The sequence below is a fragment of the Carcharodon carcharias genome (genome assembly GCF_017639515.1).
Source record: "Carcharodon carcharias isolate sCarCar2 chromosome 27 unlocalized genomic scaffold, sCarCar2.pri SUPER_27_unloc_7, whole genome shotgun sequence".
Lineage (NCBI taxonomy): Eukaryota > Metazoa > Chordata > Chondrichthyes > Lamniformes > Lamnidae > Carcharodon > Carcharodon carcharias.
This window is the reverse complement of record NW_024470651.1, coordinates 289,187-304,574: the sequence shown is the minus strand read 5'-3', so window position 1 is coordinate 304,574 and position 15,388 is coordinate 289,187. Positions and strand designations below refer to the sequence as shown.

Here is a 15,388-nt window from a genome sequence, read left to right as displayed (position 1 = left end):
ATTGTTAAAATCCCCTCTTTCTTGGGTAGGTCTCCAACCAGGTGTTGTGGTTGGTATTGGCATTTGCATTTCTCTGTCACCATGTACCCGGAGTCTTGACCCACACAGGACCAGTTTGTTGTTAGTGTTTCTCTGTCACCCTGTACTCAGTTTCTTGACCCACACAGGACCAGTTTGTTGTTAGTGTTTCTCTGTCACCCTGTATCCGGTTTCTTGACCCACACAGGACCAGTTTGTTGTTAGTGTTTCTCTGTCACCCTGTATCTGGAGTCTTGACCCACACAGGACCAGTTTGTTGTTTCTGTTTCTCTGTCACTCTGTACCCGGAGTCTTGACCCACACAGGACCAGTTTGTTGTTTGTGTTTCTCTGTCACCCTGTACCCGGAGTCCTGACCCACACAGACCAGTTTGTTGTTTCTGTTTCTCTGTCACTCTGTACCCGGAGTCCTGACCCACACAGACCAGTTTGTTGTTTCTGTTTCTCTGTCACTCTGTACCCGGAGTCTTGACCCACACAGACCAGTTTGTTGTGGTGTTTGTGTCTTCATGGCCTCGCACGGCTTATTTTTGCTTTTCCAGGGATGAAAACCATGAGACACGAACTCTTCGCCAGTCCCATTGTGGTCTGTGAGAGGGGAAACTCACCAGTCCCTTGTTGGGGGTTTGCTGTTTGGGATCAATCACTGTTGGATGACGTGTTATGTCCAATGACATCATGGATCCCATTGAGACACCCGGGGCGGTGCCATCAGAACCTTGTCCTTGTGGCTGGGGTGGATTTCCTGCAAGATGAGGGGCTCCATTGGTTTGGACGAAGCTCACGGCTGGTCCGACATGCATTTCCCACATTACACAGGGACTACACTTCAAAAAGACTTCACTGCCTGTAAAGCACTTTGGAACATCCTGAAGCTGTGAAAGGTGCTATGTAAATGCACATCTTCCATTAACAAAGGAGAGAAGGACCAAGGCCAGAAAAGTCATTAACAGAACATCAATCAGTCTCCTCTTTTCTTAGAGAAATCATGGACTCGAGCATTGTGTATTTGATACTAAGCTGATTTATTTAACCTTTATCCAGAACATTAAACTCCAGCCCAGTTATTGGGATTATTAACATCAGCAAAAACAAACTCCAACTGTCAGAATAAACATGGTTCACTCCTGAATGTGATTAACAGCAGAATCCAACGCCTGCAGTCACTTGTGAACACACTGGTGTGTCTGCAGGGTGGATGAATGACTGAATCCCTTCTCACACATGGAGCAGGTGAACGGCCTCTCTCCAGTGTGAACTCGCTGGTGTTTCAGCCGGAGGGATGGGTGGATGAATCCCATCCCACACATGGAACACGTGAATGGCCTTTCTCCAGTGTGAACTCGCTGGTGTGTCAGCAGATCCACTTTGCTTTTATAGCTTTTCACACAGTCAGAACATCTAAAAGGTCTCTTTTCAGAGTGAACACGCTGATGTGAAGTGAGCTGGGTTAGTTGAGTGAATCCCTTCCCACACTTGGAGCAGGTGAATGGTTTCTCCCCAGTGTGAATTATCTGGTGTATCAACAGAATCTTTCTGCTTTTAAAGCAGTTTTCACAGTCAGAACATTTAAAAGGTCTCATGTCAGAGTGAACAAGTTGATGTGAAGTGAGGGTACTTAACTGAGTGAATCCCTTCCCACACTTGGAGCAGGTGAATGGCCTCTCTCCAGTGTGAACTCTCTGGTGTCGCAGCAGGTTGGATAACTGAGCAAATCCCTTCCCACAGTCAAAGCAGGTGAATGGCCTCTCCCCAGTGTGAACTCGCTGGTCTATTAGCAGATTCTTTTTGCTTTTAAAGCTCTTCTCACAGTCACAACATTTAAAAGGTCTCATGTCTGAATGAACAAGTTGGTGTGGTGAGGTTAGTTAGTCGAGCGAATCCCTTCCCACAATCGCAACAGATAAACGGTCTCTCCCCAGTGTGAATGCGTCCATGAGTTTCCAGCTCAGAGGGGGATCTGAATCTCTTCCCACAATCCCCGCAGTTCCATAGTTTCTCCATGGTGTCGATATTCCTGTGCCTCTCCAGGTTGGATGATCAGTTGAATTCTTGTCCACACACAGTACACTTGCACAGTTTCTCCCTGCTGTGCATGGTGAGATCTTTGTTTCAGGTGGTGTAACAGGTTAAAGCTCCTTCTACAATCAGTTCACTGGAACACACTCACTGTGTGTGTGTGTGTGTCTCGGTGCTTTTCCAGTCACACTGATGTTTCAAATCTTTACCCACAGACAGAACAGACAAATATACCTCCTTTCAAAGTCAATGTCCAATGATATTTAGGTCTTGATGAATCGAGTGACGCGGTCAGATCTTGACGTGATGTTTGGTTTGAGTTTCCGGTCTGCAAATCATCTCCCTCTTCTCCCCTGTAAAAGGAGTTTACAAAAACCATCACTGTAAGTACAGGATAGAAATTCAAAACAGACAATTCAAGTTTCTTTGGGACATTCTTTCCCCAAACATGTGGTCCAATCAAACTAAAAGAAGCTCAAATCAGCAAAAAAATCCCAATAAAAGCAAAGGGAACGTTCCGAACTAAAGCAGAATGTTTTTTCCAGTGTCTATGAGACATTCTGTACCCTGAGGTGCCCACTGGTGTGGGAGGTATCAAATGTACCGATGGACACCGCATGTTCCCTCTCCAGGGACACCCAGGCACGGACAAGACCACGGAAGAAACGTCGGCAGCCAGTGTGACCACCCCCATGTGTGTCACCCATCCTGGATCTGCAAATTCATGTTTTAACCTGGCCCATGAACAGTTTCAGGAGAATATTCCCTGACTTACCCGCTCCCCCTCCACAATGGTCAGACAAAGATTCAAAGAATGGGACAGCAGTGTCACCAAAGGTTGAGGATCATCCCCTTCAGGTAACTACACAGGGGCTGCAGCCTCTCACTCTGAATATATACAAGGCCCGTGAACTACTCTCCGCTTCAAACATCATCTGCAGCCTGAAAGTGGGTAAAGCTCTGTTGAAGGGTCATGAGGACTCGAAACGTCAACTCTTTTCTTCTCCGCCGATGCTGCCAGACCTGCTGAGTTTTTCCAGGTAATTCTGTTTCTGCTGGAAAACCTGTTGCCCAGAAAAAGCACTTCCAGGCACTTGGACCCGGTTGGGAACAGGCACGCTGAAGTCTGTTTATTAATTTTATTTAATAATTTTGCTTCCAATCTCCACCCCTCCATCATTTTCACGTGGTCCATCTCTGACACTTCCCTTCCCTTCCTTGACCTCTCTGTCTCAATCTCTGGTGATAGACTGTCCACCAATATCCATTACAAACCCACCAACTCCCACAGCTATCTCGACTACAGCTCCTCACACCCCGCTTCCTGTAAGGACTCCATCCCATTCTCTCAGTTCCTTCGCCTCCGTCGCATCTGTTCCGATGATGCTACATTCAAAAACAGTTCCTCTGACATGTCCTCCTTCTTCCTTAACCGAGGTTTTCCACCCACGGTCGTTGACAGGGCCCTCAACCGTGTCCGGCCCATCTCCCGCGCATCCGCCCTCACGCCTTCTCCTCCCTCCCAGAAACATGATAGGGTCCCCCTTGTCCTCACTTATCACCCCATCAGCCTCCGCATTCAAAGGATCATCCTCCGCCATTTCCGCCAACTCCAGCATGATGCCACCACCAAACACATCTTCCCTTCACCCCCCTTATCGGCATTCCGTAGGGATCGCTCCCTCCGGGACACCCTGGTCCACTCCTCCATCACCCCCTACTCCTCAACCCCCTCCTATGGCACAACCCCTTGCCCACGCAAAAGATGCAACACCTGTCCCTTCACTTCCTCTCTCCTCACCGTCCAAGGACCCAAACACTCCTTTCAAGTGAAGCAGCATTTCACTTGCATTTCCCCCAACTTAGTCTACTGCATTCGTTGCTCCCAATGTGGTCTCCTCTACATTGGAGAGACCAAACGTAAACTGGGCGACCGCTTTGCAGAACACCTGCGGTCTGTCCGCAAGAATGACCCAAACCTCCCTGTCGCTTGCCATTTTAACACTCCACCCTGCTCTCTTGCCCACATGTCTGTCCTTGGCTTGCTGCATTGTTCCAGTGAAGCCCAACGCAAACTGGAGGAACAACACCTCATCTTCCGACTAGGGACTTTACAGCCTTCCGGACTGAATATTGAATTCAACAACTTTAGGTCGTGAGCTCCCTCCCCCATCCCCACCCCCTTTCTGTTTCCCCCTTCCTTTTTTTTTCCAATAAATTATAAAGATTTTCCTTTTCCCACCTATTTCCATTATAAAAAAAAACCCACTAGAGCTATACCTTGAGTGCCCTACCATCCGTTCTTAATTAGCACATTCGTTTAGATAATATCACCAACTTTAATTTTAACACCTATGTGTTCTATTGTACTATTGTCGTTGACATCTTTTGATGATCTGCTTCTATCACTGCTTGTTTGTCCCTACAACCACACCCCCCCCCCACCTCTCTGTCTCTCTAACTCTCCGCCCCCCACACACACACCTTAAACCAGCTTATATTTCAGCTCTTTCCTGGACTCGAACTCAAGTTCTGTCGAAGGGTCATGAGGACTCGAAACGTCAACTCTTTTCTTCTCCGCCGATGCTGCCAGACCTGCTGAGTTTTTCCAGGTAATTCTGTTTTTGTTACGCTGAAGCCCCGCCCACTGTTACGTCATCAAGCCCTGCGCCCATGCGCCCTGCTCCCCTCTGAAACAAGATGGCGGCTGTTAATGTGGGTCTCGTCTCGGTTAAAAGCCCTGGAACTCAAATCCAGGACCTGCAGGTCTCTGTTCGGGTTTTGAGGCCTTCACCGGGTGTTTAAAAACCTTCCCGACCAGCCGCCGGCTCCATTGCTCCCGTCGCGTGTCCACATCCTCGCCGGCTGCAGAGGACCTTCTCTCCCGTCGCCATCACTGACACTGCGCATGCTCCAAACACTGGTCCGGTACTGCGCCTGCGCACCGTTCTCTAGTGGTCTGGATAGGGCACATTCACCATCGCGGGGAATGCTGGGAAAAGGCATCGCCATTGCCTGCCCAATGAGAAATGGTCATTTTGTGCTGCGATGTGGAGATTGGGGTAGTAATTTAAAATTTGGGGCACTCAATAAAATTAACAATCAAATTATACATTAACCTGAATGTATAGACCACCTATGCACCCAAAAGAAGGGAAGTGGGAATTGTCCATTTAAGTGCCATTGATACTTAATGAGGAGGACATTATTTTCTGTGTCTTTAATGAACATTAACATGCATAGGGAGAAATGAGTGACCTTTGAACAGCTCGTCCATTTGGCACAGAACTGTCTGAAACTCATATTAGAAACCACATGAAATAAAATAATGACAAATATTAAACTAGTTACAAAATAATTTTTATATATATATATATATATATGGGGGGTGGGGGGTGGCGTTGGCATCCTGCCAATGTCACTAAACCAGTAATCCAGAAGGCCAGCTAATACTCTAGGGACTTGGGTTCAAGTCCCACCTCAGCAGCTGGTTTAATTTAAATTCAATTAATAAATCTGGAATTTAAAGCTAGCCTCAGTAACAGTGACAATGAAACCATTGTCGGTTATCATTTAAAAAAAAACATCTGGTTCACTAATGCCTTTTAGAGAAGGAAATCTGCCATCCTTACATGGTCTGGCCTACATGTGACTCCAGATCCACTGAAATGTGTTTGACTCTGAATGGCCCTCTGAATGGTGTAGCAAGCCTTGCTTCAAGGGCAGTTGGGGATGGGTAGCAAATGCTGGCCTTGCCCAAATGCCATGAAAGAAAGTTTTTAACACCCCCGCCACTGAATGGCAACAATTTCAGATGGAAGTGAAGACAGAAGGTCCAGAAAATATGCAAGACAATGGTTCCACTTCCAAGGAAAACAAACCCAACTTCACCTAACCTAATTGAAGTTCCTCATCTCTCGTGAACCTTTACTGCACAGTCTCTAATGCCTCACATTCTTCCTGTGGTGAGATGCTCAGAATTGGACCCAATCCTGTACCTGGTGCCAAGCCAGTGTTTTATTGAAGTTTATTCTAACTTTACTTTACTTTATATTTGGGTCTGGGGGGAGAATGTTCATTGTTTTGTATTCAGTATGGGGGAGAACGCTCGCTGTTTTATATTCGGGTTCTGTGAGCATCAAAAGAAGAAGCTTGAGGACAGTCACTGCATTTTTGGTCTGACTTTATACAAAATAAACTATCCTGGTGTGAGGAGCAAACATGATCAGATTTGCTGCAGTCAGTTAAGGCGAGTTTGAAGCTAAATCCTGCAATTCTGTAAATTTAAACTAAAACCAGACAAGCAGAAAGCTGCTGATGGTTAACGGGGCCGGGGTGGTGGTGAGAGGAGGTGTTCGGAGGAAGTCTGACACACACTGCACAGGGTGAGCAGGGGAAAGGGGAGGAATTACTTGGTTAAACAGGGACCCAGGGACAATAGCAGAAGGTGGGAATCACTGGGAATGGAGCAATGGAATAGACACATCAGAGAATCATAGAATGTTGCAGCACAAAAGGGGGCCACTCAGTTGGTCGTGTTTGTGTTAGCCCCCTGAAGGAACAATTTACCTAATGTCACGTCCCTGCCTTTGCCCCATAGCCCTGCAATTAAACAAGATTAAACAAGTCTTAAACAAAACTTGTATGAAACAAGATGTTTACTCAAAGGGGGAGCAGAAAGAAAGAAAAGCAACCTGTTGACATGGTGAATGGGGGTGGGGGTGGTAGTTGGAGAGGGGATGTGCAGGATAATGTACCTGTGCAGGTTAGTGAGGATCCCCAAAGTCCATCAGCCATCTGCATGCTGTGTTTATAGGGCCCTGGGGGAGGGGAGGAAGAGTCCATTTTGGACACAACACAGAGCGGGAGGTCACCCCTCCCCCACTCTCCTGGTGACACAAACGACTCACCTTGGACTGTCCCACACCTGGGCCAGGCGGGGTCAAGGTGCAGGAAGCTGCAAGCTGGTAGGTTGAGCTGTGAACTGGGCAGAGTTGGGGATTTGAGTGACAGGGCTGGGGCTATATCAGAGCAGGCACAGTCACTGATCCCCCTTTTCCTTGTGGATGTTTCACTGGAGTCATGTTGGTGAGTGTTTCTAAACTCTGTCTCACTATCCCGGGAATGGAGGTGGATTGGAGGTTGTTGTGAGTGTTGGGTTATATTGTTTCTCCTCATTCTTCCCGCTTCTCCCACTCCCAGTTCCAGGCTGCAGTACCCGGTGATTTTGGATCCTGGGAGGTTGTTAGTCTTGGCAACAAAAGCAGAAAATGCTGGAAAAACTCAACAAGTCTATCAGCATCTGTGGAGAGAAAGACTGAGTTAACGTTTCGTGTCCGTATGACTGTTCTTCAGAGCTGGGCTTTATTTTGTTAGTTTCGGCATTGGTGTGGGTGCGCAAGCGCAGAAACACGGCTTAATTCTTCTGTAATAATGGAGGGTCATCCTACCCTAAATGCACCTCGGGATCGAATACGGTCTATCTCCATCAGCAGGGACCCAACCCTCCTTCATTTCACCATTTTGAATTTAATTTTCCGTTTCTCCGTGTAGTCTGCAAGTCTGTTTAAGTATTCCTGTAATTTGCTGCAGTTCTTCACTCCTTACCTCTCACTGTGCCATTGTTGCCACCCGCAGATTGCGACAAACGATCTTCGATAAGAAAATAAGCAACTTTTAGATAGAGCAGTTTCTGGGCCCATAGCATTGTGGGAACTTTGGCCGCCATTATTCATCGGTTTTGTGCAGTCTGAAGGCAGGTCAGTGACCTGAGCCCCAAGCTCTGTTTCTTAATCGGCTTATGCTGCCTGACAAGCTGGATATTTCAAATCTTTTATATTTTCATTTCAGATCCAACATTGCAGAGTTTTGCTTTCGTTTCATTGTTTTATAGGACTGAGTTTTTAAACACAGGCAGACCAATTCGGATAAAATCAAAATATTGGGGATGCTGGAAGTCTGAAATCAAAACAGAAAATGCTGGAAAAAAAAACTCACCTGGTCTGACAGCGGCTGTGGAGAGAGAAACAACCGAGGTTTTTTGTTAACTCCATTCTTGGGATTTGGGCGTCACTAACAAGACCAGCAGATATTGTCAATCCCCAGTTGTCTGTTGGTCAGGTGTTGGTGGGCCTTCTTCCTGAACCACTGCAGTCACTGTGGTGAAGGTGCTCCCACAATGCTGTTTGGTAAGGAGTTACAGGATTTCCACTCAGCGATGATATATATCCAAATCATAAAGGACAAGTTGTCTTTATGTAGCACCCTGGATATAACAAAACCTTCCAATGTGTTTAACAGGAATATTATGTTGCAATATTTAACACTAAGTCACATAAGCAGGCATCAGAGCAGATGATCAGAGGCTAGGTCAAATAAGTAGGTTATAAGGAGAGTCTTAAAGGATGAGAGGGAGGCAGAGAGGTCTAAGGAGGATATTCCAGAGTTTATGGCCTGGGCAGCTGAAGGCTTGGTCACCAATGGTGGATCAGTTGAAATCAGGGATCTTCAGAAGGCCTGAATTAAATGACTCCAGATATCTGGGAGGGATGTAGATTGGAGGATATTATAGAGATAGTGAGGGTGAGGTCACGGTAGGATTTGAGAACAAGGATGAGAATTTGAACATTGCGGTGCTGCCTAACGAGAAGCCGATGTAGCTCAGTGAGCACAGGAATTTTGAATGAACGAGTCTTAATGCGAGTAAGGATAAGGGAAGCAGAGTTTTAAATGACCCCATCTTTATGTGGGTAGCTAGTAATAGTCCAGTTTAGCGGGAACAAAGGAAAGCATGAGTTTCAGCAACAGATGAGCTGAGGCAGGTGTGAAGTTTGGCAAAGTTACCGAGGTGCAAATAGTTGGTCTTTGTGATATGTAGTTAGAGGATCAGCTTGGGGTGAAATATGACACCAAGATAGTGAATAGTCTGAAACAAAAATAAAAATACTTGGAAAACTCAGCAGGTCTGGCAACATTTGCGGAGAGGATTACTGTTAACGTTTCGAGTTCATATGACTCTTCAACAGAACTAAGTAAAAATAGAAAAGAGGTGAAATATAAGATGGCTTTGGGGGGGTGGGGGGGTGGGGGTGGGGAGGGCGTAGTGGGACAGGTAGAGCTGGATAGAGGGCCAGTGATAGGTGGAGATAGCCAAAAGATGTCATAGACAAAAGGACAAAGAGGAGTTGAAGGTGGTGATATTATCTAAGGAATGTGCTAATTAAGGGTAGAAAACAGGACAAGCAAGGTACAGAAAGCCCTAGTGGGGGTCGGGTGAAGGGAAGGGATCGAAATAGGCTAAAAGGTAGAGATAAAACAATGGATGGAAATACATTTCAAAATAACGGAAATAGGTGGGAAAAGAAAAATCTATATAAATTATTGGAAAATATAAGAGGGATCGGAAAGGGGGTGAGGATGGAGGAGTGAGTTCATGATCTAACATTGATTGTTGAATAGTCTGGTTCAGTCTCAAAGTTGTCAGAGAGATGGATGGCATTGATGGTGAGGGAGTGGAGATTGTGGCTGGGACTGAAGACAATGGCTTCAGTCTTCCCAATATTTAAATGGAAAATATTTCCGTGCATCCAGTACTGAATGTCAGTCAAGTTACGACAGTTTGTGACTTGGAGGTGATTATGTTCACAGACAACTGCTACCCTGGTCCTTCTAGCTGGTAGATGTTGCGAGTTTGGGAGATTCTGCCAAAGCTCTGGTAGAGTTGCAGCTGTGTAACATCCCTCTCCTTCACGCCCTGGCTCTCCCATCTCCCTCTCTTTCCTCCCCTTGATTTTGGAGTTTTGTGTAGGCCCTGTCCAGTCAGTGGATTCCCTTTCCTAATAGGCATTAATGAATCCATCGTGTCTGAAAGCTTTCATTGTCACTTTTTCCTCGTGTCTGTCCCAAAAATTACCAGATTCATTCACTCAATTTCGTAACCTGCCTTTGTGTTTTTGTGGGTTCTCTCTCACTCCCTTTTGCCTGTTTTAAACTACTTTCACAGGGCTTGCAGTCCAGACTCTCAAACCCAACATCACATCAGGATCTGACAGTGTCGCCCAATTTATCGAATTTTGAACGTGGGAGTTAAAAGCCTTGTTCACGGTGGGGAGAAACCGTATACATGCTCTGTGTGTGGACGAGGCTTCAGTTGAACAAATGACCTGTCGAACCACAGCCATAGTCACACTGGAGAGAATCCATGGAAATGTGGGAACAGTGGGAAGGGATTCAATTACCCTTCCCAGCTGGAAATTCATCGGCACACTTACACTGGAGAGAGGCCTTTCACCTGCTCTGAGTGTGAGAAGGGATTCACTCAGTCATCCCATCTGCAGACACACCAGCGAGTTCACACTGGGGAGAGGCCATTTACCTGGACTGTGTATAAATAGGGATTTGCTGATTCATCCAACCTACAGAAACACCAGCGAGTTCACAGTCAGGGGTGGCTGTTCACCTGCTTTGAGTGTGGAAAAGGATTCATTCGGTCATCCCAACTGCTGAGACACCAGTCAGTTCACATCAGAGAGAGGCCGTACACCTTCTCTGACTGTGGGAGGGGATTCATTCGGTCAGCCCACCCGCTGAGACACCAGCGAGTTCACAAGTAACTGCTTGGGTTGGATTTAGTTCCTAAAGATATTGTTGTCTGAAGCATATTCATTGGAGTGTATTTCTGCTGATGTTAATAAACTCCAGCCCAGTTATAGATTCTGGATAAAATTCAAATAAATCAGCTTTGCATTAAACACAGTGTGTTGAGTCTTTTTAATATCTTTAACACAAGTTTGTTTCTTTTGAAGGGTTCTCCCTCTCACTTGTCTCCTCCATCCTCACCTCCAGCAACAATGTGAGGATCTCATAGAGCTTCTTTGTTTCTAAGATTGAGACAATCTGATCAGCTGCCTCTGCTGCTTCCCTCCCTTCCACTGGCCCAATGGGACAAACTATGTCTGAAGATCCCACTTGCCCAAGCACCGAACACACGTTTTTCATGAGTTTCTCTCCCGTCTCCCCTCATGCCCTCTCAGTGCTCTCTCTGTGCACCACCTGCTCCATCAACCCTATTCCCACTAAACTATTGGCCACACAACCTTCCCATGCCTACTGACATTCACAACAGTTCTCTCTTTTCAAGTACTGTCCCGCTCTCCTTTAAATCTTCCATCATTACCACTGTCCTTAAAATAGCAAACTCTTCACTTCTCCATCTTTGCATGCTGCCGCCCCATTCCCTGCCGCACTTTCCTTTGAAAAATACTTAAACGTTTTATAATCTCCCAAATCCGTGTCCATCTTTCTCTGAACTCCAGGTTTGGATCTCTCCAATCAGGTTTCTGCCCCGCCACAGTTCCAGAACAGTTATTTTGAAAGCTATATGACTGTGACAAAGGTAAATTTTCCATTCAGGTCTTTCTCGACCTGTCTGCGGTGGGCCCCTCTGTCACTGGCCCTGGATACCATCTATTGTTCTGAACGATGACAGCATTAATCTTCTCCCTAACCTGTCCAAATCCTTCTGCCGGTTCACTTATTGAAACTAGGTAACCTTCTTGTTCTAATGGTGTTATTTCCTGTCTGCTCATTTATGCCTTGAAGTCAGCCCTTGTATTGTGTGTACATTGTTTCATCATGTTCGCACATTTCAGTAACAAATGTTGAAATGTCTGCTCTATACCCACAGGGTTTCATCTGTTCAAAGTCACAAACAGAAAGGTCCAGTTTTCTCCTGGAGTTTGAGAGAAATTAGCTTTCAGAATGATGCAGAGTTTCAGCCAATGAGGGAGATCCGGGTTCAGCCCCGCCCCTCATTCACTCCGATTGGTTGGAGGACCAGCCTCTCCAACTCGGTGCTCCTGGCCTATTTCCTCTTCCTATTGGCCCGCAGCTGCCATCAATCAGCCGGGCATTGTGAGCTGTCAGGGGAGAGGTCAGTGTCGGGGGCGGGGTTTCCAAAACCGAGTGCGGCCCCAGAGCTGAATCTGAACCAATGAACATTCTCCACTGTCACTATCCGCCGCTTCCGGCTTCTCTCCGGCACCAACCTCAAGCAAAGAGAGCAGGAGACTCCGAGCATGCGCCATCCACCCGGACAACCCGCATCAGATAGGGCGGTTTCTGAGACGCACTGGATTATGGGTAATCTGGCCACCATTAGATACAACGTCGCAGTTAATCTTTGTCTGAACCTGGGGAATTGAGGGTGGGGTTTCTCTTAGCATAGGGGCTGAAGAATAATAAATACCATGTTCGAGTTCCAAAGCTTCAGACTAGGTTTGATATGGGGCAAAAAGGGAATTTAAACAAGGGGGCAGACATATAGCTGAGGTATTAAATGAATACTTTGCACCTGTTTTTAGCAAGGAAGAAGATGCTACCCAGACCATGGTAAAACTCCGAAGTAATTCGGACACTAGATGGATTTAAAATCGGGAAAGAGGATGTATTGAATTTGTTATCTGTACTTAAAGTTGTTAAGTCACCAGGACCAGATGAGATGCATCTCAGGATACTGCAAGATGTAAATTGAAATTGTGGAGGCACTGGACATAATTTTTCAATCCTCCGTAGACTCAGGGGTAGTTCCCGAGGACAAAAGATTGCAAACTTTACACTTTTGATCAAAAAAGGGCTTAAAGATATGCCAAGCAACGGCAGACCAATCAGGTTAACTTCTAGAAACAACAATTCTGGACAAAGTTAATCATCACATGGACAAATGCAGGTTGATTATGGAAAGCCAGCATGGACTTCTTAAAGGAAAATCATGCTTAACTAATTTGATGGAGCTTCTTGAAGAGGTAACAGAGAAGATTCATGAGGGCAATGCTGTCACCATGGTGTACATGGACTTCCAAAAGGCATTTGTTGAAGTACTGCACAACAGATTTGTGAGAAAGTTAAAGCTCAGGTTACAAAAGGGACAGGAGCAACATGGATATGGAATTGGCTGCATAACAGGAAACAGAGAGTAGCAGTTAGTGGATATTTTTTGCACTGGAGGAAGGTTTGTAATGGAGTTCCACAGGGGTCTGTTATGGGACCATTGCTTTTCCTGACATACATTAATGACCTAGACCTTTGTGTAAAGGCAACATTTCAAAATCTGTGGATAATACAAATCTCAGAAGCAGCATAACTGTGAGGAGGATATTGTAGAACTTCAAAAGTTCATAGACAAGTTGGTCGAATGGGAGGAGAGGTGGCAGCTGAAGTTCAATCCAGCGAAATGTGAGACAATAAGTTTTGGCAGGAAGAGACAGTATATATTAGTGGGTACAACTCTAAAGGGGGTGCAGAAGCTGAGGGACCTGGGTGTATATGTGCCTAAGTCATTGTGGCAGGGCAGGTTGAGAGAATGGTTAATAAATGATACAGTATCCTGGATTTTATGAACAGGGGCACAGAGTACAAGAGCAAGGAGGTTATGCTGAGCTTGTATAAGACACTATTTAGACCTCAGCTGGATTATTGCTTACAGTTCTCGGCACTGAACTTTAGGAAGGATGTGAAGGCATTGCAGAGAGTATAGAAGAGGTTTACATGAATTGTTCCAGGGTTGAGAAACTTGAGTTATGAAGATAGATTGGAAAGCTTAGCATGGTGGCATGAGAGAAAAGATGCTCAGAGGAGATTTGATGGAGGCATTCAGAATCATGAGGCGTCTGGACAGAGTCTATAGGAAGAAACTGTTCTGACTCGTGAAAGGATCAAGAACAAGAGGGCACAGATTTAAGGAAGTTATTCAAAGAAGCAAAAGCGATATGTGGAGAAACTTCTTATGCAGCATGTCAATTAAATTTTGGAATGCACAGGTTGAGAGTGTGGCAGAGGCAGGTTCAACTGAAGCATTCAGGAAGGAATGAGACTGTTATCAGAAATGGGAGGACGTAAAGGGTAAGGTGGGAGAATGGGACTAGGTGAGTTGCTCTTTGGGAAAGCCAGTGCAAACACGATGGACCAAATGGCCTCCTTCTGCGTCATACCAATTGTGTGATGTGGTAAAAATTGTTGGTTAATCCTGACAGTCACTCTCTATCTCTATGTCTGTAAGAGACCAACAGACCATTGTTCTCCCAATTTACAGTCTAACAAGAAGTTCCAAATGTTTGTAGCACTGTGATCTTGTTGTGTGGTCAATAACATAGTCAGTCTTCTCTATCAATCTTGTGCATTAGGACTGATATCAGTAGAATAACTTGGGCCTGCAAGATACAGTCTGTATGGGAGTGATTAGAATACGATTGTGTCATAGTTCGGTGAGACCTGATCGCTTACTGACCGAGTGAGCCTGTATAAATGTAACTCAGGTAAACACAGCTAGTCACAGTCCAGTGAGTTCTGATCACTGACTGAGTGTGTGAGTCTGTATAACTTAGTGATTTTCTGCTAACATAGAGATTGCAAAATAAGAATGATTAATATCCAACTCCTACCATCTGCATCCTGCAAGAATGGAGCTGTTGGCCAATGTTCAGTAATTAATCTGTTTCAGTAAAGTCTGTCATACATTAACACAACATTGTTCTGCTGTGCTCTATTTTTTAACATGAATTAGCAAACATTTTTTACCTCTATGAGTTTGGGTTGTGAACTGGAATGTCATCACTCTTCTCTGTTGATCTTATCCAGAAGGGCTATTCTGGAAAGAAGGGCTTGCTCTGTAAGATACGGTCACTGTGAGAGTGAAAATGGAACATTTTATATCAAAGTTCAGTAACATCTGATCACTTGCCAGGTGAGTCAGTCTGTGAAAATGTAACTCAAGTAATCCCAGCTCCTGTAGGTGATTCTCTGGTTACAATGAGATCAATAAGAAAGGAATCAGGAACTTGCAGTCCCACCCAGCAGGGCATCAGTGGAGAGGCATTGGAGGAGGATGGTTTGGTCAATGGTGTCAAAGACTGCGGACAGATCGAGAAGGACTGTGAGGGAGAGTTTATCTTTGTCACATTCACATCAGATGTAATCTGTGACTTTGAGAAGAACTGTTTCGATACTGTGACAGGGGCAGGAATCTTATTGCATGGATTGAAACATGGAGTTCCAAGAATGATGGGCATGGATTTGGAAGGTGACAAGGGTTTGGGAGAGGGAAGGATGGAAAGAAATGGAAAGGTGGTTTGCAAGAACATTGGGGTCAAGGGTTGGTTTTATTGAGGAGAGAGCGATGATGGCAGATTTGAAGGAGAGGGAGAGTTCTTCAAAGGAATTAACGTGTGTTTGAGATATTAAAGAGACTCAACACAGTGTGTTTAACACAAAACTGTTAATTTAATTTTTATTCAGAGTGAGAACCACGATGACAGGGCTGGAGTTTATTAACATCA

The 15,388-nt window shown here is 45.4% G+C and overlaps 1 long non-coding RNA gene across 1 annotated transcript; it reads right to left on the bottom strand.

Moving 5' to 3' along the window:
* Positions 1–369: 369 nt before the first annotated feature.
* LOC121273970 lies at positions 370–4,571 on the bottom strand. Its single transcript, XR_005942141.1, has 2 exons — positions 4,542–4,571; positions 370–2,410 (listed from the first exon to the last, which is right to left on the bottom strand). It is a non-coding gene; the product is annotated as an uncharacterized LOC121273970 (long non-coding RNA).
* Positions 4,572–15,388: the final 10,817 nt, after the last annotated feature.